The sequence below is a fragment of the Lactuca virosa genome, chromosome 7 (assembly GCF_052849685.1).
Source record: "Lactuca virosa cultivar CGN04683 chromosome 7, Lactuca_virosa_CGN04683_v6, whole genome shotgun sequence".
NCBI classification, from domain to species: domain Eukaryota; kingdom Viridiplantae; phylum Streptophyta; class Magnoliopsida; order Asterales; family Asteraceae; genus Lactuca; species Lactuca virosa.
In genome coordinates, this window is record NC_136432.1 from 139196674 (window position 1) to 139222674 (window position 26001).

Below are 26001 nucleotides of genomic sequence, written 5' to 3' on the forward strand. Positions count from 1 at the left end.
ACTCCAGGTAGTATTAAATATACAATACACCTCGGGGAATCCGTTTTGCCTTTAATTCTTAAAGTGTTAATTAAAGGTCTGAATGTGAACTCATATGTAACCATGCTGATTGACGATCGAATAACTGATGACCCTCCGAGTCATATGTAGTGATGTGACATTTTGTCACCCCTTGGCCTTTCGGCTGGGACTGTAGCTAGCAGTTGGGATGTGGGAGTGTCTGTCCCGTATAGATCTATACACACAATGCCCGCTCTCCCTCCAGGAGACTCTGGTTACATGGTGATACCACTGTGAAGTGTCGTATCGAGAAGTAGTATGTCACATTCTAATTATAGTATATTCTCTTGTATATTTTATAATGTATTTTCTGGTATATTGTATAGAGTGTTCTTCTTGTATAGTATATAGTATTCTCTTTGTATAGTATTTAGCATGTATTGACTCATAACTGTACTGACTCTGGTAGGTGTCATGGTAATAGTAGTAATGAGTAGTAATCCTTAACTATACCTATTATAGTTAAATAGTAATCTTGGTTGCATGCCTTTGTTACACAAAGGTACTGAACTGAAGTGAAGACTTTTATATCCAACACAAATATATATGATATATAACTAAGAATTCAATGACAGTCTGACAAATAACAGAATACCCTAAGTCCACAACCAAACAAGGAACATGAAATAAGGTGAGCTATGAGTCCTAAGTCCTTCAAGTCTTACTTATATAAATATATTAGTATAGATATGGTTTTGAAGATAAAACAAGTTTAAAAGAGTTTGAAAACAGTTTTAGCATTTAAAGAATTTGATAAAAGGTTTGAAACACTTGAAAACCCAAAGTTTGATGGAAATCTAAAAGTAGCAACAAATCTTGTAGTCTATTCTAGTTATTAATCACATGCGATTGATATCATAACTATAATAGTTCAACTTGTATTCCCCCCCATAAAAGTATTTAAAATCGTTTAAAAGGTTGATTTAGGGGTATGAACTCACCTGCAGTGAGTGGAGTGGATGGAAGTGCCGGGTAGGATGCTAGGTGTCAAGTGAGGACTTGAACACACACGGATCCTATGTAACATGTAGTGATACATAAATGTATCTAATTAGTTATTTAATCACTAGTTAAGCAAGTAAAGACACTCTAATGCATGAAAACACTTTGTTTCAAGTGCTAGGAGTGCTAAGGGTTGCATCTAAGGAGAGTATGGCCTCACCTTGGAGTTTACTCCTCATTTGGTATCCCTTATATGTGTTTACGGTTTCTGGACCATTTCCCCCATGAGTTTACGGCCGTAAACTCATGGTAATGGTGCATTTGTGTGTTTTAAGGTCTCATATCTCACAAGGAAGGGTTCTAAGTTTGAATCAAAGGCTTAGGAAGTGGTTAGGCCACAAAAGGACTCACCATTGGAGTTTACGGTCCTTGGATCACCCTTGGGAGTTTACGGTCGTAAACGCTTGGCTTTACGGTCGTAAACCCATGAGTTTACGGCCGTAAACTCATGGTTACTCCAACCATTTCGTGTTTTGGTGTTTCTAGTTCATGCATCCAAGGTTCTAGTCTTTTATCCAAGCCATAGAAGGTGTTAGGGCACCAAAACACCATTTGATGGTGTTTACGGTTCAAGGATCTCCGTTGACCGTAAACACATATGTTCTTGGGGATTTTGATGTTCTTCCAAGGGATTAAAAAGTATCCTAAGCAAATAACTAGATAGGAGGAGTGTACTTACTTATAGGAAGCTTGTAAGAGTGTTTAGGACCCAAAAACACTAGTGTGTGTTCTTGGTGTTTTGAAGAACACTTGAAGATCTAAGTAAAAATCAAGAATCCATGGATGAAATGATGTATAAACACTAGATTAAGTGTTGTATGAACGAATCTAGGAAGGAAAACACTTACATTTTGGCGGATTTGAAGAAGTGTGTGATGATACTTGAGAGAAAAGTGGTGGGTGTTCTTGAGGTGGAAAGTGTAAAGTGAGGGAATAGTGGGTAAACTCATTCTATATGCATGACTTCTTGGAAAAATGGTGTTTACGGCCCAAACTCCTCTTGTTTGGCCGCAAACACCTTGCTAAGGTGTTGTTTGTTTTGTTTGTTACACACCACTCATAACGACACTTCCTTTTATTTATCCGTTTGACGAAAATAAAATAAAACACCCAAACGGACTTAAATCCGGCCAAAAATGTACTGAAATGTTTTTGACTATTATTTGAAGTGTTTGACTGTAGAGATTATACAAATGAAAATTTCGGGTTGTCACATCATCCCCCCCGTTAGAGGGAATTTCGTCCCGAAATTTGGGTTCAACCAACTAAGTTATTACAAAATAACTAAGTAAAAAGATGAGGATATTTAAGTTTCATTTGATCCTCGCGCTCCTAAGTGAATTCAGGTCCTCGCTTGGCGTTCCAGCGAACCTTCACGATTGGGATGCGGCTTTGTTTCGTTCGTTTGACCTCGCGGTCCAAGATCTCTACAGGTTCTTCCACGAAGTTGAGGTTCTCGTTGATCTCGATCTCGTCGAGTGGAATTACGAGAGTCTCGTCGGATAGGCACTTTTTCAGGTTCGAGACGTGGAAGGTAGGATGTACGTTAATGATTTCACGGGGTAGGTTGAGTTTGTAAGCTACGGGGCCGATTCTAGCGAGAATCTCGAAAGGCCCTATGTATCTTGGATTCAGCTTCCCATGCTTTCCGAAGCGTATCAAGCCTTTCCAGGGTGAGACTTTCAAAAGAACTCGGTCTCCCACATGGAACTCCAAAGGTTTCCTTTGTTTGTCTGCGTAGCTTTTCTGTCGGTCTCTAGAGGCTTTTAATCGTTCACGAATCTGAACGATCCTCTCTGTCGTTTCCCGAATGATCCCCGAACCTGTGAGAGTGCTGTCAGGAACTCGTCCTTTCGCTAACTGAGTGTCACCCACCTCAGCCTACCACAGAGGGGATCTGCACTTTCGGCCATAGAGGGCTTCAAATGGAGCAGCCTTGATGCTCGTGTGATAACTGTTATTGTAAGAGAATTCGACGAGAGGCAAGTGAGTATCCCATGCCTTCCCAAATTCGATCACACAGGCTCGCATCATATCTTCCAAGGTTTGGATAGTTCTCTCACTTTGTCTGTCGGTCTGAGGATGGTAGGCTGTGCTCATGTCCAGCCTCGTTCCTAAGGAGCTTTGTAGTGACTGCCAGAATCTCGAAGTGAATCTGCTATCTCTATCAGAGATAATAGATATAGGAACACCATGCAGTCGTACGATCTCCCTAATGTATGTTCTTGTGAGCTTCTCCATCTTGTCGGTTTCTTTGATAGGCAGGAAGTGTGCGGACTTGGTCAATCTGTTGACGATGACCTAAATGGTATCAAGTCCACCCGTTGTCTTGGGTAGCTTGGTTATGAAGTCCATAGTGATCCGCTCCCACTTCCATTCAGGTATCTCCGGTTGCTGGAGTAGACCTGACGGTTTCTGGTATTCGACCTTGACCTTAGCGCAAGTAAGGCATTTACTTACGAAGGTAGCAATCTCAGCTTTCATGTTAGGCCACCAGTATGACTTTTTAAGATCCAGATATATCTTGTCTGAACCTGGGTGGACGGAATATCGAGTGGTGTGTGCTTCCTTCATGACCAAGTCTCTGAAGCCACCGTGTTTCGGTGTCCAGATCCGGTCTATGAGATATAAGGCTCCGTCACCCTTGGCTTCCAGGTTCTTGTCCATTCGTCCCAGGGATTCTCCCGCCACATTTTCAGGTTTCAAGGCTTCGAGCTGAGCCTCTTTTATCTGTGCGGATAGATGCGAATGGATAGTCATAGTTAATGATTTGACTCTTCGACCAGAATATTCCTTCCAACTTAGGGCATCTGCTACTACGTTGGCTTTACCCGGATGATAGCGAATTTCACATTCGTAGTCATTGAGTAGCTCGACCCACCGTCGTTGTCTCATTTTGAGTTCTTTCTGGTTGAAGATGTGTTGGAGGCTTTTGTGGTCGGTATAGATGGTGCTTTTCGTACCATATAGATAGTGTCTCCAGATTTTTAGGGCGAACACAACCGCTCCTAATTCGAGGTCGTGTGTGGTGTAGTTGACCTCGTGTGTCTTCAGCTGTCTTGAGGCGTAGGCGATGACCTTACCTCGTTGCATCAGAACACAGCCGAGCCCCTGATTGGATGCATCGCAGTATACCACGAAGTCTTCTATCCCTTCGGGGAGGGACAGTATCGGTGCGGTGCATAAGGTTCGCTTCAGGGTTTGGAATGCCTTCTCTTGCTTCTCTTCCCAGTAAAAGGCCACGCCTTTCCGGGTCAATGTAGTCAGGGGTTTCGCGATTCTAGAGAAGTTTGGAATGAATCTGCGGTAGTAGCCAGCGAGACCTAGAAATTGGCGAATTTCCGTAGGCGTCTTTGGTGCTGACCAGTTCTCAATAGCCTTAATTTTGGATGGGTCCACATGGATTCCCTCTTTGCTAACCATGTGTCCTAAGAATTCGACTCTTCGGATCCAAAATTCGCATTTAGAGAACTTCGCATAAAGCCTCTCCGATCGTAAAGTTTCCAGGACTTGTCGCAGATGATCGCTATGCTCTTCCTCACTTCGAGACTAGATAAGTATATCATCAATGAAGACGATGACGAACTGATCCAAGTAAGGACGACATACTCTATTCATTAAGTCCATGAAGACTGCGGGCGCATTGGTCAGTCCGAATGGCATCACTACGAACTCGTAGTGTCCGTAACGAGTTCGGAAGGCTGTCTTCGGGACATCCTCCTCGAGCACTCGTAACTGGTGATACCCGGACCTCAGATCAATCTTGGAAAAATAACTCGCCCCTTGCAGTTGGTCGAATAAATCGTCTATACGAGGAAGTGGGTAAGGATTTTTGACTGTCAGTTTGTTGAGTTCCCTGTAATCGATGCACATACGGAACGATCCGTCTTTCTTATTTACGAACAAGACCGGTGCTCCCCAGGGTGAGAAGCTTGGTCTTATAAAGCCCTTTCTGAGTAGTTCGTTAAGTTGACCGGATAGTTCTTGCATCTCAGCAGGTGCTAGACGATAGGGCGATTTGGCTATGGGGGTCGCTCCTGGAATTAACTCGATTCGGAACTCGACTTGACGTTGCGGGGATAATCCCGGGAGTTCTTCCGGAAAGACGTCGGGGAAGTCGCGTACTATGGGAAGGTCTTTTAGGTCTTTCGTTTTCTGGCTCATATCGACGACGTGTGCAAGGAACGCACGATATTCCTTACGCAAGTACTTCTGGGCTTGAATACTTGAGATGATACGAAGACTTGTACTGGGTTTGTCTCCGTAGATCATCAAGGTTTCGTTATTTGGTAGGTTTAAACGGATGGCTTTGTTGAAACACAGAATATCGGTACGATGGAGACTCAACCAGTCCATGCCTATGATGACATCGAAGCTCTTGATTGCCACTTGTATGAGGTCGATGGGAAATGAGTGATTATCTAGCGTGAGGGTACAACCTATGTAGATCTCGTTAGAACTCTCTGTCTTTCCGTTAGCCATTTCTACGACGAAGGTTTCTTTTAGTGGTTGTGGTGATTGTTTAAGTAAGTGTTTAAAGTTTTGGTTTACGAAACTCCTCTCTGCCCCACTATCAAATAGGATACAAGCATAAGAGTTATCGAGAAGGAACGTACCCATGACTACTGTGGGGTCTGCTACTGCTTCATTGTGGCCAATAGCAAGCAGTATCCCTGTTCCTCCCGCATTCCCAGTCTTCGGACAGTTTCTTTTGAAATGCCCTATCTCGCCACAGCCGTAGCAGTCCTGGCTTACTCCCGAATTGGGGACCTGGGAAATGGGTTTGGGCGGTGTTCGGCAAAACCGGGCGGTATGGCCCTTCCGGTCGCAATTAGTGCAGTGCATCTCGCGGCAGGGGCGGTTATGATAGAAAGAGCACTTAGTGCACTTGGGTAGGCTCCCTGTATATGTTTTGGCTGGTACAGGGGCAGCAGGATTAGTGGCAGCATGGACAGCCACCGTGTGTTGGGTTTTGGAAGAGGATTGATGTGATTTGCCCTTCCTTCGATCCCCACGCTTCCTTTTGTTGTTGGTTGCGTGGGTTGGTGCTGGGGTAGTGGTTGTAGTTGTTGATGGAGTAAAGGGAACTTCACGATCAATAAGCGTTTGGGCCAATTCCTTGGCACTATCAAAGGTCGCAGGGTGTGATTCTAGAACGTTCCCTCGATATGGGGGTACCAGACCCCAGATGTACCGTTCAATTTTCTTGCTTTCGGTGGGCACCATGTTGGGACATAGAGCCACCAGGTCGCAGAACCTGGCTGTATAAGCCACTATGTCGGAACCCTGCATTTTGAGGTTCCAGAGTTCCTCCTCGAGTTTCTGAATTTCGCCGCTCGGGCAGTACTCCCTCGTTAGAAGGTCCTTCAGTGTGTCCCAGCCCATGGCGTTGGCTGTTACCAGTGAGAGTGATTTGACATGGCCATTCCACCATGTCAGGGCCCTTTGGGTGAAGGTGCAAGCAGCAAATTTTATTTTGCTTCCTTCAGGACATGAGCACATCTTGAAGATTGCTTCGGTTCTTTCGATCCATTGGGACAGTGCAAGAATCCCTCCGGTTCCGTTGACGTATGTAGGTTTGCAGCTGATGAAATCCTTATAAGTACACTCCCGTGCACGTGGATGGATTTCACCATGGCTGGAGTTGGTGCCAGTCGCCGTTCCACTAACACCACCAGAGTTTACTTGTGCCATGGCGGCGGTCACAGCTGCGGTCACAGCTGCCTGGAACATCACCGGATCGAACTGCGGTGGGGGTGGTGGTGGTGTTCGATTCGCAGGCGTGTTTCTGGTTGGACGTTTGCGAGGCGGCATCTTTTACTGAAATTTCATGAAATGATGACAATAGTAAGCATCGACTGTAAGTATGATGAGAGTGTTTCATGGACTAAATCGCCATAGTCCAATTGTTAGATAGAAGCATATCAATAGAGTAGGAAAAACACAAGAGTAGGAACTTTTCACTAGATTAGATAACTGCCAAGATTACTGGTATTAATGATGTAAAATGTGTTCGGGAAAAATGACCTAACAGTAGGTCTTACATCAAACCATAAGGGAAAATGTTGGCAGCTTAGAAGTCTAGTTAGAGTACTTTCAAAGTTAGGAAAGTTTACAGACAAGTGCTCTATAGAGCATAGAAAAGATAGGCTATTCCTTAATCAAAAGAGAAAGATGAGTTAACATCTTCTACCGGCGACGGGTATCCCTTGGGCTCACCCTCAGGTCTGCCAGTTGATGTACCACCTCCTGTAGATGTCGCTCATGCGCCCTCTGACGCATTCAGAGTTCCAAGACTTCAGCCCGGGATGCAGCTAGCTGTTGCTGCAGAGCCTCATTGGTCCTCCTAGTCCTATCCATGGCTTCTTCGAGTTGGCGAATGCGGACTGTGTTAAGGCCAGAGTTGGCGTCAATTTCCACTACTCGGTCGATGGCTGCATGGCCTTGCTCGATGTTCCTAGCAATCCTACGGACCATGATGGGCAGGACTCGGTCAGTTGAACCTCCCTCGCTTATGTTGTAGAAGCCTAGGTCTCCGTTGTAAGGTAAGGGCTGACCCTGCTCATCACTCCATCGATTCAAGGTTATTGCCCACAAGGGAGTGGGACCTTGAAATGTCGGACGGGGGTTGAGGTTTGGAAATGGAACTCCTTGGGGAAGGTTGTTGAAGGTTGTTGACCTCTTTTTCAGAGTCGGAGCTATCAGAAAAGTCTTCTGCACGGTGATCATCTAGAGGGATTGGGTGATCATCTTCTGGCTCCTCATCAAGCCATCCACCAATGCCTTGGTTGGGATAGTACGGATCGCCAGGGAGATGGAAGCCAGCCATGCTATCTACGCGAGAATAGGGGAAAGAATAGTTAATAGACGTACTAATCTAAGATACTTATAAGATGATCGTTAATAGTTGATTCAATACTTGCATAGTGCATACTAATTACATGCAACCAAAACAGGATAGACCTTCGAATAAGTGACCCTAACTCTAAATCCACAACCAAACAAGGAATAGGAGGTAAAGCAAAGATCACAGATTCTAAGTCTATAGCGCCTTCGTCACATGTATCCTTGGAGTATCCACTTAGCAACTATTGACCTACTAGTAACGACCTTTTTAATTCTCACATATGTAGTTTATAGTAATGTAGAATACTCCTATAGTATTCTGTTCTAACGTTCTTGTTGCAGAAGTATTGGTAAGTTTTTAGACTTGTTGCAACACCACAACCATTCTTAGGCACATGCTAGTCACTCCTCGGGAAATGTAGTTGATCAGGCTACATCCCCCCAGATCTGATTATATGTCTCTAAGCCTAATCATGCTGTCCAACAATCTTAATACTTTTGTTCTGTTCTAGTATGATACTGACCTTGGTATAAATAGATATATATATATACTTAGTTAAATATTTTATTATTTAAAAGTATATATTCTTGGTCAGAGTGTTTTAATCCCGATGTGTTTATAGTTCGTATATCTTTTATGGGTTGATATACTTGATTCACTATAAACAGTGCTCTGATACCAATCTGTCACACCCCAAAACCGAGAACGGCGGAAACGTTCTGGGGTGGAGGACGTCATGTACAGTATCATAACAATGCATAATAATAAAGACAAGCAACAACATCCATTGCGTTAATATAATAATTGTAATATAAGCGTGTTATGTACAGTTTGTAAGACACCAAAAGTATATTCAAAATAAAAGATGAGTCTTGTATGTGCTCCATCTTCTCAAAAGCTTCATCTGTACCTGTCTACTGATGACCTGAGAATACAAGTTATTTTGAAAGCGAGTATCCGCATAAAGCTGGTGAGTTCATAAGTATTTAGTGTCATTGCTTGTATAAAAATGTTTACAACCATGTAGTATAATAGTTGATAACAATGTTCGAAAATAGTATGCTCCTTAGAAAATCCTATATTTTACAGTAAAAGTAGTCTTCTACCAAGACCCGGTTGGTTGCATGTTTGATCCTTTGAAAATGTAAAAGTTTTCCCAGTGAAACTATCAGTATGAAAATATAGTTTTAAACTTCATTCATATAAAGTAATTGGGAAAATAATGCTTTACCCCAGCAGTGTCACTGCCGGCTTAATGTAATTAAAATGCAGACTCCAGGTAGTATTAAATGTACAATACACCTCGGGGAATCCGTTTTGCCTTTAATTCTTAAAGTGTTAATTAAAGGTCTGAATGTGAACTCGTATGTAACCATGCTGATTGACGATCGAATAACTGATGACCCTCCGAGTCATATGTAGTGATGTGACATTTTGTCACCCCTTGACCTTTCGGCTGGGACTGTAGCTAGCAGCCGGGATGTGGGAGTGTCTGTCCCGTATAGATCTATACACACAATGCCCGCTCTCCCTCCAGGAGACTCTGGTTACGCGATGATACCACTGTGAAGTGTCGTATCGAGAAGTAGTATGTCACATTCTAATTATAGTATATTCTCTTGTATATTGTATAATGTATTTTCTGGTATATTGTATAGAGTGTTCTTCTTGTATAGTATATAGTATTCTCTTTGTATAGTATTTAGCATGTATTGACTCATAACTGTACTGACTCTGGTAGGTGTCATGGTAATAGTACTAATTAGTAGTAATCCTTAACTATACCTATTATAGTTAAATAATAATCTTGGTTGCATGCCTTTGTTACACAAAGGTACTGAACTGAAGTGAAGACTTTTATATCCAACACAAATATATAAGATATATAACTAAGAATTCAATGACAGTCGGAAAAATAAAAGAATACCCTAAGTCCACAACCAAACAAGGAACATGAAATAAGGTGAGCTATCAGTCCTAAGTCCTTCAAGTCTTACTTATATAAATATATTATTATGGATATGGTTTTGAAGATAAAAACAAGTTTAAAAGAGTTTGAAAACAGTTTTAGCATTTAAAGAATTTGATAAAAGGTTTGAAACACTTGAAAACCCAAAGTTTGATGGAAATCTGAAAGTAGCAACAAATCTTGTAGTCTGTTCTAGTTATTAATCACATGCGATTGATATCATAACTATAACAGTTCAGCTTGTATTCCCCCCCATAAAAGTATTTAAAATCGTTTAAAAGGTTGATTTAGGGGTATGAACTCACCTGCAGTGAGTGGAGTGGATGGAAGTGTCGGGTAGGATGCTAGGTGTCAAGTGAGGACTTGAACACACACATGGATCCTATGTAACATGTAGTGATGCATAAATGTATCTAATTAGTTATTTAATCACTAGTTAAGCAAGTAAAGACACTCTAATGCATGAAAACACTTTGTTTCAAGTGCTAGGAGTGCTAAGGGTTGCATCTAAGGAGAGTATGGCCTCACCTTGGAGTTTACTCCTCATTTGTAATTACCGAGTCCTGAAGGTTGTCTTCGGTATATCTTAATCCCGAATCCTCATCTGATGGTACCCAGATCGAAGATCATTCTTGGAAAACAAAGATGCACCCTGCAACTGATCGAACAAATCATCGATCCTCCGTAGCGGATAACGGTTTTTCACCGCTAACTAGTTCAGCTCTCGATAATCAGTACACATCCTGTGTGACCCGTACTTCTTTTTCACGAACAGGATCAGTGCTTCCCATGGGGAACTGCTCGGTCGGATAAACCCTCGGTCTAGCAGCTCCTGAAGCCGCGTACAAAGCTCATGCATCTCGTGCGGAGCTAGTCGGTACGGTGCCTTGGCTATCAGAGCGGTACCCGACACCAAATCAATGCGAAACTCCACCTGCCTCTCCGGAGGCACCCCAGGTAACTTCTTGGGAAAGACATCCCGGAACTCCTGTAGAACCGGTACACTACCCAAATTTGTTGAGGCCTTAACCCTCGTATCCGAGATATAAGCCAAAAATCCCGTACAACCCTGTTGAAGAAGTCTCCTATCCCTCGCACTTGAACAGAGGGTTGGCCCCTACTAGGGCCTCTCTCCATGAATGACCAGCTGTCCCCCACTTGGGGTTCGAACCCTCACTAGCTGGCGTTCACAATCCATCATGGCCCCATTGGCCCCCAACCAGTCCATTCCGACGATCACCTTCAGCCCTTGCAATGGTATTGGAACTAGATCAACCTGAAACCTCTCCCCAAGCACAATTAGGACACAGTCTCGATATTTTTGGATTAGGTGTCTAAGCCCATAACTATAATTGGTATGTACTTGACCCGAGAGTACCATGGTCCATTTTGGGTTACATTCACCAGGACAATTTGATAGGATGAATATTTGAGAAAGAGGTTATTTATAATTTATTAACATATTATAAGTATAATATATTAATTGAGAAATCCTATTATTTAATTAGTATTGATCAAGAATTAATTTGGAATTAATTTAGTGATCAAAAGAGTAATTAAATAAACGGGACTGGTTATGTAAATCAGTAATACATATGGTTTGGGCTATTTGATCCATGATGGACTATGTTTATGTAAGTTCCATGAAGAGTTAGTCCATATTAGTTATTGGATCATAAGCCTAAGTGTAAGAATTAGGGTTTTCAGGTGACTCTTGGAATTCTACACTATATATATATAATATATATATATATATATATATATATATATATATATATATATATATATATATCCCTATCCCTAAAATCGACGCTTGTAGATTCCTAGTTGAGCCTAGCCGATTTTTGGTGTGTTATACCTCTCTCTCAAGTCCTCCATTTGTTCATGGTGTGTTGTGAACCATTTGAGGCATCATACTTGAGGTGGTAAACTCTTGAAAGGCCAAATTCAACAAGCTACAACAATAGGTAATATTCTAACTAGTTTTTTATGGTTCGTATATCAATTGTATGCTAATTTTAGGTTTTATGCTTTGGATGATTTTTGTTGCATGTCTAACTAGAGAAAACTTAGATCCAAAGCATTAGGGTTGTATGTGCACCATAGGAGTGTTATAGTACATAAAACCCATCAGTGGTATCAGAGCCATGGGTTGTTTTCTGTTATATTGATGCTTGCTTAATTGTTCAAAGCTAGAAAAAGTCGAAAAAACTGCACTCTAAAAGAGGGACTCGACGAGTCCATACATGAACTCGACGAGTTCATAGTAAACTCGACGAGTCCATAATCTGACTCGACAAGTCCTATAACCTGTTTGCAGTTTTTTGGGTTTTTTTGGCTAAAATTGGATTTGGATCATTACCTTAAACTGTTTTGTATCATAAAATATGTTTTTTTTCTGATATGGTAATGATTCTCCCATCCAATTAAAAGATAAATTGTCAAAATTTGAAATTATTACTAGTTTATATGCTAAGCTAATTGTTTCTAATATTTTGATTTGAAGTTATATTGATATACGAGTTGCATGAAGTCAAATTTGTAAAAGATAAAATTATGATTATTTTATTGGTTTTAAAATTTCATCAAATTGTTTTTAGGAGTTACAAAACTTGCCATCAAGTTTTGGAACTCAAAAGTTTTTTATGGAGTTACAAATCTTGTGATCAAGTATGGAACACAAAAGGTTTTCAAGAGTTACAAAACTTGCCCTCAAGTTTTGGTATTTGAAAAGTCTCAAATTAAGAAACATTGAATTCTCTAAACTCTTGTAATTAAAATGTGCAACTCTTGGGTTCATAACCAAAAAATTAATTAAATAGTTTTTTTTTTTAATTTTCAGTTTTTATATTTAGAACCTTGATTGTTGAATAGTTCATATTACACCTTTATGGATTACATTTAATTAATTAAAGTGTTTAATTAAAAGATATTAATAAATCCATAATCACATGGTTCAAGTTTAATTAAATTAAGAGTATAGTTAAATTAATAGATTAAACCGTATAGTATTTTAAAAGTGTAAAATACACCCTTATACTATATAAAATTAAAAAGATTAATATATTATATATGTATAAGTAAAAAGTCAGTTTTACCGTTAGTAGGCCTCATTCACGAAGCTGGTCTATAAGGGGTGTTTAAGGAAGCGGCCTATAAAATGATCGCCATTGGCTATCCACTCTTACCCACCGCACCGTAGACCCGTGGAGAGTCATTAGCCGAACGGGTAGGATAGGACACAAACTTCCATTAAAAGTATAATGAAAATACAAAGTAACTAAACACTTGTATTAATTCCAAAATCTTAGTTATTTTAGGAAAAATGTGAATTTGCTGCTAATCCATGAAATTGCACTTTGGACCTTGATAAGTCGTTAATGGAGCATGTGTGGTTAACAAGCACACTAACTTGGACTAACAAAGGTGGCAAAGGGTAGCTCGATTCTTTCATAGATCAATAGAGCGTGTGTGTGGTTAACCGGCACATTGGTTAGGTGATTATTGACATCGGGAGTACCAAGCTAATTTGCATGCTTATTCACACCTTGTTTGTGATCCTCGGTATCGTAGTCACAAACTTGAAGGGCATAATCGAGATTAATCATGTCGTTGAAAAGTTCAGTGAATCTAAAAAGATCTAGGAATTTTAATTCATTTAAAACCTAACGTTCATTTTCGTTTTTCATGGTGGAAATTGGTACATTGTCATTTACCTACCTTCAAATATTTTGCAATTGGATTACGGAACCTCTCTTCCGAATTGTAGAATATTGTGTTGGGCCCTAGCCTTAATATTTCATTTTGGGTGATATATTAAGGACTTAGATCAACTAACTTGAATTTCTCCCTTGTAGATGTCTAGTTCAGACAACTATGGTCTTCCCGAATCTTTTAGAAAAATGTTTCCACAAGAAGATGATATTCCACAATATCATACTTCAATTCCTCCACCTCCTCCAATTATTATCCTGACCCACATGTTCGTCGACTTGAAAAAATCAAGGTCACTCAAGCCCTATTGGCAAAAAAACACGAAGATGGAAAAGTTTGTATGTGCTCACGTCTTGAAGATGTAGATGCATATTGATAGGCTAGGAATGTTGGGTGTCATTTTCCCAAGGAAGTTGGCTATTGACTACGTTCTTCAGTCACTTGCCGAGTCGTATAGTCAGTTTGTTAAAAACTACTATAAAAAAGATCACGACGTGACCCTTATCGATCTTACAAATTTGCTAATTGCTGCTAATCAGCAATGATTTGGCGCACTGGTCAAGCAAATTTGATTGGAATATCTACTTCCAAAGCTGCCATGGACATAGGAAATGACATAGATAGTCTAGAAAAAATCCCTTCTCCTATGGGAAGGGAATTGGCTATGGTCAAAAGATTTGACCATAAGAGAAAATCCAGTTCTGAGATATTCGATGTGCAAATGCCAAAGAGTCCACTTGTTTCTATTGCCATTTGAAGGGACATTGGAAGCGAAACTGCCCTGACTACCTGAAAGATCAAAGAGAGGGTAAAATCAAATTGTATGATTCTACTTTAGGTAAGTCCACTATCTAACTCTATTAAGTTCCTATTTGTAGATTCTTAATACATGATGTGATAAGATTACATTTTGATGTTTTGTAGAATCGAAGGAAGCTTAAAGGAAGAAGCAAGTTGAGTCCAGTCGTGAATCAGATTTTTGAGCTGCTGCTTAGGAGTTACGATAGATTGCTTAGAAATATGTAGTAATATAGTTTTCATTTGTACTTGAATTGTAAGGAAATGTTTTTCCGCATTTTATAAATAAATAAGAATTTGATTTTATCTTATATTATATTTCCTTTCAATGGCAGTTGTGAAAATTGATGTTTGTATGTTTCTATTTAGCAATGTTGAAAAATGGATTTGATTCTTTCGTTTGTGGTAGTGTCTAAATTTACGAAATAAGGAAAGATTCTCATCACCATGTTTCAATTGGATAAAAAAACTTGGAATCATGCAACTTGTATTGTATGATGAATGAGAACCTTCATCTTTGGGAAATTAAGACTAATTCCTTGTTCACATGTATATGTGAGTCAAGTGAAGGACTAGGGAATCTAGTACACTTTGTTGTGCACTGGTCAAGTCCACCACAAAGAACGATAAGACTATTCGTCATGATTTACTAAAATTTAGTAAATATGGTTATGCTTGCAAGACTAAGTGTAATTCTGAATCATTGGAAAAGTTTCAATGTATAGCAGAACAAAGAAGAAGAATCAATTAGGCAGAAAGATAAAAGTTTCTCCAATCTGAAAGGAAACGAGAGTACTTAAGTATCGTGTTTTACGATTATCTCAATGATTATGAAACCATATCACTATTGATCCTCTAAGGACACCTTAGTGCACTCACATGGATAAGAAGAGGAATATGGGATTGTTGAAATGGTTAAATCAAGAAGGTGAGTCAAACTTTGTTCCAAGATCAAGTCTTAGAGTCATATTCCAAGGTTGTGCCGTAAGTGACATATTTTAAGTAGGTTTATAACACATCATAAAATATGGAGTAGAAATGTTTTCTAACTCTTGCATATTTCAAGTTGGTAGTTGTGATGTTTTGGCTAAAACAAAGACCAACTAAGACCAATTGTGTGAAGTGTTTTTCTTGATAAGAACCCGTACTAACTCTTGAATATTTGTTTGTAAAAGAATGTTTATTGACAAGAGAATCATAAATGTAAAGAGGTCAGTGGGAGTCTTAAAGACCTTGAAAAAGCTTCAAGAACTAATCAAGAGTAAACCTATCGTTTATCACTAGCACACGACTTGAGGTTTGTAACCTATCGTGTTGACATATGTTTTTTGTGCCCTTTCCAGTTAAAGTTGACTATGCATGTGAGTTTTATGAGTTCTCAATTGTTTGCATAAGGCAAAGCACATTGATCAGTGAAAATTCATTGATCAGTAATGGTGAGATGCTCAAAAACCTGGAAGACATGGTAGGCCTTTGTGCGACCAAGTGGCAAGAAATTAAGACTGAACAAGTTCAGTCCATATGAGTTTGAATTTGTCATAGACCTTGTCTTGTGATAATGGTTGGAAATGAAAGATTCACATGGATAGGAACACATACAACATAAAATCTAAATGTCATAAGGTTTCTCTCCAATTCATGAAAATGATTGTGAGGAAACACTTTCACTAAGTAGATTTGAGGAGATAGCAGTTGTGTTAATTGCATTCTCAAATTTGATTACGATTACATCACCCCTCTTCAAAGTTCGAATTGTGAGAAATGGAAAATAGTTTGAACATTCAGAACTTATTGTCGTAAGTTCTAAAATAGTTTAGACACATATATGAGCTTTCTTATAAAAGGTGTATGAGATTAGATAAAGGATTATCAAAGCATCTAGTATCGGAAATCTGAACTTTTGAAAGAAAGTCAATAAGTATTGATTTCTAGAAGTCGGACTGATTTCTGAATACATGTCAAAGCTAGTGGGAACAGAAGTGTTATGATGGTAAGGATATAATTATCATGATAGTGGGAGTATGATTATTATTATGTGAAGTGTTGCAAGTTAGCAACACTGAATATAGGAAACAAAGTTCTAATTTGCAAAATTTGAAAAGTTGTTTCACTATAGTAAAGGAGAGGATACACATACTTTATTTCGAATCTAAAAGTTTAGATTGAAGTATTAATCAAACTTAGTCATGGATATATATGAATACCATGTTAAAATCCTTCAACATGGAAATTCTGTATATGGAAATATTATTGCAAAAGACTGGTAAAGTATCATGTCTTTGTGTAAAACATTAATCGTGTCCCACATGCTTCGGGTATAGGATCGATTACATGTGCTATAATATTCATATGTTCTGATTTTCCAACTGCCTAGGGCACTAAGAGGGAAAAAGGACTAGAACCGGATATAACTAAAGTGGTTAAACAACTGTTAAGGACAATCTAAGGTTCGCCAAGGATTGGTCGCTTAACGACAGTTGGAAGCATAGTAATGGTTGGACCATGTTGACATTATTATGAATAGACATGATTCTATTAACAATAAATTGTCATATGGCAAATATGGAAATGTTTCCATAAATGGAGATGGATATTAAGAATCTATGTGAAAGACAGAAACTTTTATGCAACAACGATGTTCAAAGGAATGTACTTTGAATGTGAGACTTCGCATCCATTGAATTGTCTTGTAACAATATCCAAAGGAATACTTTGTAATATCGTTGGGAAAGTCTCTGTAACTTTGGTACCATGACATTACAAAAGGTACATTGCATGATAGTTTAGAATCTAACACATTCTTATAGTGGCAAGAATTCGGGATTCTTACACTTGTGATAAAGATTTGGAATTGTGAAATGCGCATCATTGGAAGTGTTTTAACTGATCTATTTCACAATGAAAGGACCATAGGTAAACATAGTGTGCATGCTTGGAGCATGGGATAACTATTGTTTTAATTCAAGTATTAAGTTGATTAATCGAAACATTATACAATGAATAATGTGTAATCAATATGGTGATTAAATAAAAGGTGTTTTATTTATATTCTAAGTTTTGAGACCATATTGGATTCGATTATTCTTGTGTTTCTCTTTGCATGTTTTTACTTCTCGAATAATAAGATTATTCAAACTATCCACAATCGATCATACTTTGTAAGTAGGTATTGACACAAGACTGTCATGAATATGACTGTAGATTGTATAAGTGTTTTAGACATAGCACAAGTTTGCTGCAGTGTTCATGAGTACTCCTGTAATAAGATTTGAGTATTAGATTAAACCCACACTCATCTAATCACTTCATGGATTTTAGCACAAGTGATTAGTTAGACGATAATATATTATATTCTTGAAACGGAGACATATAGTTGCAGTTTACAAGCCGGTTTCATATTGATAATATGTAAACGCACCAGTAACTTGGTGTTGTAAAACATATTATTGTGTGTGATTTGATGAGTAAATAGAGCGAGCATATGAGTCCAATTTTATCCGATCCTTTTACCCTTAAAGGGATAAAAGCGATATCAGTGGGCCCATCGATGATTTAGTGAGGACAATCCTAAGAGCTTCGCCAAGCCTAGACTGGTTTGATTTGTTCAATTAGTCGGTCATCATATATCAGAAATCGGGAAACAACACTGATTTGATTTGATGAGTAAATGGACGCGTCAGAGTTCGACATCGGATTTTGAGAGCTACGATTGCTAGTAGGTTTTAAGTCGTACTTGCAGTTATAGTTATTAGACTTATCCAAGTAAGAGACTGTTGGATTTGGTGCCTAAGCCCATAACTATAATTGGTATATACTTGACCCGAGAGTAGCATGGTCCATTTCGGGTTGCATTCACCAGGACAATTTGATAGGATGGATATTTGAGAAAGAGGTTATTTGTGATTTATCAATATATTATAAGTATAATATATTCATTAAGAAATCATATTATTTAATTACTATTGATCAAGAATTAATTTGGAATTAATTTAGTGATCAAAAGAGACTAATTAAATTAACGGGGTCTGATTATGTAAATCACTAATACATATGGTTTGGGCTATTGATCCATGATGGACTAAGTTTATGTAAGTTCCATGAAGAGTTAGTCTATACGAGTTATTGGATCCTAAGCCTAAGTGTAAGAATTAGGGTTTTCATATGACTCTTGGAATTCTACACTATATATGTATTTCCCTAACCCTAAAATCGACACTTGTGGATTCCAAGTTGCGCCTAGCCGATTTTTGGTGTGTCATACCTCTCTCTCAAGTCCTCCATTTGTTCATTGTGTGTTGTGAACTGTTTGAGGCATCACACTTGAGGTTCTAAGCTCTTGAAAGGCCAAATTCAACAAGCTACAACAAGAGGTAATATTCTAGCTAGTATTTTATGGTTCATATATCAATTGTATGGTAGTTTTAGGTTTCATGCTTTGGATAACTATAACGACGTAAATTCTCATACCCAAATTTTTCATTTTAAAACACAATAAACCACATGTCACATTTCCTCAAAAATCACAAGTATCAATTTATCAACATATTTCAAAATTGTTTATCACTACTCCACGATCCACCAAAGACATATCTCCAACTCAGATGTGTGTACAATCAAGTCGGCACCTTCCCGCGATTCCTGATAAAAACCTGAAACACATAACACATAACATGGTAAGCACGAAGCTTAGTGTGCTCCTCAAAATACCACATACAGCATATTAGCCACTCGAGGCTATAACTCTGAAAGACCCTCAGGTCAATGTGTCTCAGTGGGACCCTCCAGTCCCACAACTCCGATGGACTCTCCGGTTCTAACTCTGGGACCCTCCGGTCCTAACTCTGTGAGGCTCAACATAATATACAACATAAATCAAAAAGACATAATGCAGGATATCACAATACTCAATATAAACATATAAGATACTCTATCACAGAACTTTGGTTACCACGCTAGGTCAAGTACAGTGAGAAGACTCACCTCGCATGCAGGTGAGCAGATAACCTCGCACTCGGATCTCGAACTAGCCTCCGCCTAACACAAAGGATGAATATCTCTAAGTATTACTCTTTTCACAACTCAAATAAACGAAGGCTATTATTTCTCTCTAACTCTTTGAAGTGGATAAAAGACCATTTTACCCCTCCATGGTCTCCATTACTCATGTTGACCAAAGCCCCAAAGTTAACAGAAGTCCAACTCGAGTCAACAGTCCATGTCTGACCAGACTCGTCGAGTGCACTCTTGCGACTCCTCGAGTCCCCTCGTATCCTCAGAAGTCTCAAAAAGTGCAGCTCAACTCGTCGAGTTGACCGCAACTCGTCGAGTTATCACTCAATCAACCGATCGGGACAAACCCTCACTGACTCGTCGACTCAGGCCATGGACTCGGCGAGTCCCTTCGATTAGATTCCTCATTCAAACGATTTAAGGCAGATCCATTACCCCAAACACTAGATCTACCATCCTAAGGGTCGATTGGCACGTAAAGCTGCAAGCTTTATGTTTAAACATGGCATATAAGGCTCACAATGCCAATATAACTCTTACAAGGATGATTAACCACCATAACTCTTATATGGCTAAATAAAGCTATAATCTTTGAACTCTCTGGACCTCACAAAGTCCAGATATGAAATCTAGACCTCAAAAGGGACCTTATGCATTCAAAGTCCCAACATTGGTGGAAGAAACCATAATCTTCCATAACAACAAGATCTAAGAAAAATAACAAGAACGGTGAAAGCTTTTACCTCTTACTCAAGCCCTTGGATGAAGTTACACCAGATCCACTGATTCTCTAGCTTCCTTGTTGGATGATCTCATCTTCTCCTCAAGAGATGCACTAGTCTTCTCCAAGTTTTAGCTTCCAAGACTCTCATGGCTCTCTATGCACGTTTAGGGTTTTCTCTCAAGGAAGGGTAGCCGCAAATGAGGATATAAGTGCCTTTAAATAGATCCCAAACCCCAGAAATTAGGGTTTCTCTGCCCAGCACCTACTCGGCGAGTCGACTCTCTGACTCGTCGTGTCCACTCATTAATGACATGCGGACAACTCGACTCCACTCGACGAGTTGGACTCACAACTCGCCGAATCACTCCATGAATCTCAAGGTTAAACCCATATTAATGCACCTAAAAGTCTGGATGTTACAATTCTCCCCCACTTGAATTAGATTTTGCCCTCGAAATCGCTTTTCATAACACATAGATTAAACCCAATAACCGAAAAGCACCACCGAAAGGATCTCATACCCCACAACCATCTCCCTCCATGGACACCTGAATCCAAACAGGAACTCCCACTCGGAAAAGGACAGACCCTTCTGCCGCTACGATAACCCTTCTGACTCCACAGAATCCGGAAACTCTAGTGGCCTGTCTCACTGCCAGACCGCCTTCTCAGGATATCACCATGTTATTTGCTCCTCGAATAACAAAACTCGATAACTCACTGCCCCTCTGATTCTCCAGTTGGGACCGATAAAAACAAGTCCATGCCCAAAACGGGATACCGATCACTCATCCCAGACATGATAAACAATCCAGATCATATATCAAGGAATGAAAGGATCTCATCACACCAGGGACCTATCCACTTTACTACAATCAAAACCCATCTGAACAATGAACTCTCAACACCCTGTCCTCAGATACAAGACAATGATCCTGTTTGTTCATAAGTATTCTCTAACATTTAACAATCATAAACCCCAGCTCCCTTCTCAAATATCCCTTTCAATATTGAGCGCCAGGTCATCTCCTGACCTAGCAGTTGAACCTCCAAAGGTTACCTATTGCACACCCCAACATGTCTCACCGACTTCCTTCTCACACTAACTATCTCGGCCTAGTGTGACACACAAGTCACGAAGTTCGCTTTTCCCCGAGCGAATACTACAACCCCAACTGAAGATCATCTCACCCCGACCTCTGTCATCTACTACTCATTGGTTCTATGCGTCTCTCGATACCTCCCGTACCAACCAACTGACCCACTCTGGCCTAAGTCGTTAGATGACAACAATGCGTCTCAAAATGGAACCCCCTTCTCTGGATCCAGAATCTCATTTCGCCAACTCAATACATCACTAGAGCCAAACTCCAACTCAAGAGTCTGGTCCGACTCAGAATTGGAGCCACTCGTCCCAATGAAGCACTCAACTCACGACCCATGACCCGCAACTCACACGTACATCTCTTCTCCAATTCCTTCTGATTGCGATAACCACACCTTAACTTAGAATATAACGATTCCCGATCATTAAGGAGACCCCAGTCTCGCCCCTGGTCCGACCTCCAGGTTCCCCTAAAACTCAAAAAATAAGGCTACTCAAGCCTAAAAGCTATTCTGCGTCATGCTCTAACTAGCGAATAATACGACTCCCCGTAGTATCATAACATTCCCTCTCATTATCCCGATGACTGGTGAGTACTACGACTCTCCGCAGTATCACAACACTCTCTCGCTGACTAGTGAATACTACAGCTCCCCGCAGTATCACAACACTCTCTTACTGACTAGTGAATACTACGGCTCCCTGCAGTATCACAACACTCTCTTATCACCCCAAAATCTCATCCTCGTGTCATCACCTCACTATGTCCACTACTCATGCTTCGCGGCCCAACATTGATAGGTACACACACCCATCCAGGATAAGTATCATTACTCCTGACGACCACCGCCATGACAAAACCCCTTTTTCTCGCTACAATTCACATTCTCAGATAATCCCATTTGATGTCAATTAGCCGAAGGGCCCCCACCGGAAGCATAGACACTTGATACACCACTCGTCATTTCATAACTCAAGTCTCAAAATAATCCGAAATTTAGGACATCATACCCGGATACCTCGACATACCATCACAGAATCTCACGATGTCTTGCCTCAACCACTAATCTCCTACTCACGACATCATACTCAGATACCGCAATGCACTCTCTTAGAATCTCACGACTGATCTTCCTCTCGCACAACTCATAACTTCGAAAATTTCAACACTCAATTTGAAACATGGAGAAATCGTTGATGACCCAGAACGCGTCGAGACTATCCTTACGAGCCAACCACCTCGAATTCGACCATTACAACCTCGAAGAGTTTCTCATCACCCTAAGGTGCCTACCCAACGGATACTTGCCGTGGAAACACTCCTCCTTCCCGGAGCACGTACAACACACATTATCTCGCCCTGCACCTCGCCTTGATCATCAGTAATCTTGATCTCATGAATCCACACCGCAGGTCTCCACATCCAGTTCTCTAACCGCACTTGAACAGTTATCTGATTCTCTCAGTAAATAATCCAGTTCTCCCCCCACTCAGGGTTTGAACCATCACCATTTGGCATACCACAGTCTATTCCACAGACTGGATCGCCAGACATACCAATTCCGCCTCATGGAATACACCACACCGCGCTTGATGATCTTCCCGATAATAACCACATAACTCTAATTATCCCGAAATGCACAAACCTCATAATCGTCCTCACGTGACTGCCTCTAGTCATCTCGACATCTCAGACCGACACACCACCGGATATCCCAACTTTCCCGAATTAGTCTCGTCTCTCAATCTGAAAATAATGCACTATCACACATCTCGTCTCCGATCCTTCCTCCAACGTCCCATCGTGTGGATAGAAACAGGAGACTCCGTTCTCACAGCCAACACACAACATACGCAACGAGGGCCACTGCCCTGGTATACTCCTCGTAATCACCTGGACTGCTGCTAAAAAGTATGTCTCACCCTGGAAGGTACTTCCTTGTTCTCTTTTATCTCGGTCCCCACTAACAACTCTCTCATGGAATGGGAAATACTTCGCAGTAGACATGCTGCTCAAATACTCTGGCGAAAAGGAGGCGACCATATGCTACCCCAGAGGGTTTACTTCCAACTCCGAAACCGGAAGCTCGTTATCTCCTTCGCTTCTAACCGGAAATGGAAAAAGTGCAACTCTTGTCACAGAAAGTGATATCTCTACTATCGGCCGACTGCTTAACTCAGGCCGCAATTCTCCATAAAGTCTCATCTCTACTCATCCCTGTGTCTTGCGACTCCAACTGGCATCTCACCAATAAATTTCTCGGAAACTAACTCGACTCTTTTTCCCGGTATGCTCCTTTAGAACTTGCTGAACATGGCCCTCTAGCCCCACATTCTATCACATCTGATCTCAGCCTGATCAATCACAACGGAATAACTGGCAAACCAGAAACACTAACCGCCACGAATCATTATACTCGAACCATGTGGTCACCTCTCAATCTGCTATGAATCATGGTACCCGAACCATGTTATCTCTTCTCGATCTGCTACGAATCATGGCACTCGAACCATGTTCTCTCTCTTCTCAATCTGCTACTATTCGTGGTACTCGACCCACTTTATCTCCTCTCGATCTACTACTTAGAACCTCTGAAATTCTCCCTGCTTCGAGTATGGGTCCTCTACTTTCAGTAGTACGGGCCCATACTACGTGCCACATCTACCCATACTTTCCATACGGATCGTCCCAAATTCTCTAAGTAGTTGCTCAACCTTCTTAATCACCAATCCCGTCAACGTGTTCGCTCTCCAGCGAGTTACTCCCCTCTATCAGCGTACTCATCTGCCTAAGTTCACTCCCTAGGCTCTTCCTAGGTTCTCACACTTCTCTACCATCAGCTGCTGAAGAACTCCTCGTGATGCCAACCATCTACCTCCTGAATATCGTCATATTCACTTAGTAGCTGTCTCCCATCATCAAGGTTTCCACAAAGCACGAAGCAAGCAACATTCGGGCATCGAATAACTTCCACTAACACATAAGCCACTCTGGCGTATAATTCCTCTTACTCTATTCACAACTCAAAAGACATCACTGACTCAGGTAATCCTACCTCTCGAGATATCTAATTACTCTACTCAGTAGACTCCTCAAATTCTCATATAGGTATCTCTCCTAGATTACCTCTCGACTCATAACTCTCTCTCTCTCGGTGATTCCTGCTAGATACTCTTACTCAGCACATACTCAAGGCACATAACAGATATCAACAACCCCTAGGCTAAGGCATCACAAATCAGGAAACTGTAGCCCTAACATATGAAATACCTAGCCTATCCTCTAGCATGAATAATATCTCATAACATCTCATAAATATCTCATAACATCTCATAAATATCTCATAACACAAAATAAGGGTATTTTGGGAAATCACCGTTCGGGCTCTCGCTGATTGTACAAACTGCTCCAACTCGTTTTCTCTTAAACTATTTCTCATTTAGAAAAATTTATCTCTTATGAAAAAAACATTTCTCGAATCCTCAGTTTGAGTCCAGACATACCCGAAGGTGCATCCGAATCCCTCAAACCAAGGCTCTGATACCAACTTGTAAAGACGTAAATTTTCAACCCAAATTTTTCATTTTAAAACACAATAAACCACATGTCACATTTTCTCAAAAATCACAAGTATCAATTTATCAACATATTTCAAAATTGTTTATCACTACTCCAGGATCCACCAAAGACATATCTCCAACTCATATGTGTGTACAATCAAGCCGGTGCCTTCCCACGATTCCTGATAAAAACCTGAAACACATAACACATAACACGGTAAGCACGAAGCTTAGTGTGCTCCTCAAAATACCACATACAACATATTAGCCACTAGAGGCTATAACTCTGAAAGACCCTCCGGTCAATGTGTCTCAGTGGGACCCTCCAGTCCCACAACTCTGATGGACTCTCCGGTCCTAACTCTGGGACCCTCCGGTCCTAACTCTGTGAGGCTCAACATAATATATAGCATAAATCACAAAGACATAATGCAGGATATCACAATACTCAATATAAACACATAAGATACTCTATCACACAACTCTGGTTACCACGCTAGGTCAAGTACACTGAGAAGACTCACCTCGCATGCAGGTGAGCAGATAACCTCGCACTTGGATCTCGAACTAGCCTCCGCCTAACACAAAGGATGAATATCTCTAAGTATTACTCTTTTCACAACTCAAATAAATGAAGGATATTATTTCTCTCTCTAACTCTTTGAAGTGGATAAAAGACCATTTTACCCCTCCATGGTCTCTATTACTCATGTTGACCAAAGCCCTAAAGTCAACAGAAGTCCAACTCGAGTCAACAGTCCATGTCTGACCCAACTCGTCGAGTCCCCTCGTATCCTCAGAAGTCTCAAAAAGTCCAGCTCAACTCATCGAGTTGACCCCTAACTCGCCGAGTTATCACTCAGTCAACTCATCGGGACAAACCCTCACCGACTCGTCGAGTCAGGCCATGGACTCGGCGAGTCCCTTCGATTAGATTCCTCATTCAAACGATTTAAGACAGATCCATCACCCCAAACACTAGATCTACCATCCTAAGGGTCGATTGTCACGTAAAGCTACAAGCTTTATGTTTAAACATGGCATATAAGGCTCGCAATTCCAATATAACTCTAACAAGGATTATTAACCACCATAACTCTTATATGGCTAAATAGATCTAAAATCTTTGAACTCTCTAGACCTCACAAAGTCCAGATATGAAATCTAGACCTCAAAAGGGACCTTATGCACTCAAAGTCCCAACAATGGTG